Genomic DNA, 1,612 nt, shown 5'->3' on the forward strand with positions numbered 1-1,612 from the left:
TCTGTGAGCAACTAGACTGAGGGAGCCCAGACTGAAGGCTACGGGGCTTTTTCCTAGTATAACTAATCACATTACAGTTTTGATAAACAGCCACAACATTTTCAACAAGGCCTTGTAGAATCCAGTCGCCAGCCATGACCAGGCAGCAGGCAGACACTGCTGTTCAGCAGTGTTTCTCATTCTCTCCTGCCTGCCCCTCGAACCTAGTTGTGAGCATGTGACTGCTTTAGCCAAAAAAACGTGACAGGCACGTCATTTCCTGGTGGAAGTGTTTAGATGCTGGTGGTGGCTCCCCTGCTCTGCCCCAACTGCCTCAAGGAAGCCTGATTCCCCCTCCCAGGTGGTGGCAGTTGGCCCAGTGCTGAGTAGCTGTTGAACAGAGCCCCTCTGACCTCTGCTGCAGAGTAAGGGAGACACGGTCGTTTCTCGCATGGAGTCAGAGATCCAGGGCTGCCCACGGCGTACTCTTGCCCGGCACTGCCGTGCTCCCTGGCCTGCACCGGTGTTCCGTGGCTGCAAGCTCTCCAGCCCCAGGCCTGGGCAAGGCTGCAACGCAGCAGGACTTGACACTGGTGTGACAGCAGGTCCCCCTTTGCAGAACTCTGAGCTGTTCTGTGAGGCTACAGTAAAAATAAGTATTAGCTCATCATCCACATTCTAACTGGAAAACATACTGATCTTGGTTTATCTTGGAGAAGAGAGAAAGATGAGTGTGGTGCCTGTGGTGGGCCAGCCCTCACAGCAGGTGTGTGAGGCATTACTGCTCTCCTTGGGAGCTGAGGAAAACCGCCAAGCCTAAGCAGCTGTCCCAGACCATCTCAGCCACCAGAGCTTGAGTACAGCTGGGCTCAGGGCGGTGCAGGGTCTCCTGTGCAGTGCTCACTTGTCTTACTGCATCAAACGTGACTCAGTATGGCACAGCTCGCCTAGTCCACAGGACTTTCCTTGCAGAGGCACAGGTGGGGAGAAACAGCACCTCTTAATTTTACAGTGCTGTGGAGAAAGCTCACTCCATCACCGTCACTGTCAGCTGCCAGAGTCGAGCCCTCCTTACCTGACTCATGTGACCCCATACACAATGCAACGAACGCTGCCTGGTCCTGCACCATCCCTGTGACTGGCTGTGGACTGGACTGTTATAATCTGTATGGTTCTTACTAGCTGATTTTTGGAAGTAGCTCACAGGCCTATCTTTCTAGTCTGTCCTAGTCTGTCAGTTCTGTTGAAACCTGTTTAGCGACAGAGGAACATGCAAGCCTCCAGTGACAAACGGGGAGGACTGGTCGGGAACTGAACTGGGTCTCCTCCATGGAAGGCAATAATCCCACCAAGGAGCCACCACTGCCTCATTATCACTAGGTAAATCTTAGTTTTAAAACAATTTTTCATTGAACTGCTTCCTAAAACCATCTGACGAAGTGAGGCCGTCATGCTACTTCTGTAGAGCACTGGCAGAGGGTCTAGTACAAGTGCAAGGACGGTGTCGAGGGAGGAGGGCCCAGTGACCCGGCGATGCTGGCTGGGGCATGGGGTTCTATAATGCTATGCCCTTGGGCACACAGGCAGGCCCCAATAAGAGCAGTCCCATAGCAGAGTAGGGCATGGGGTTCTG

The sequence above is a fragment of the Trichechus manatus genome, unplaced genomic scaffold, assembly GCF_000243295.1.
Source record: "Trichechus manatus latirostris isolate Lorelei unplaced genomic scaffold, TriManLat1.0 scaffold00146, whole genome shotgun sequence".
NCBI lineage: Eukaryota > Metazoa > Chordata > Mammalia > Sirenia > Trichechidae > Trichechus > Trichechus manatus.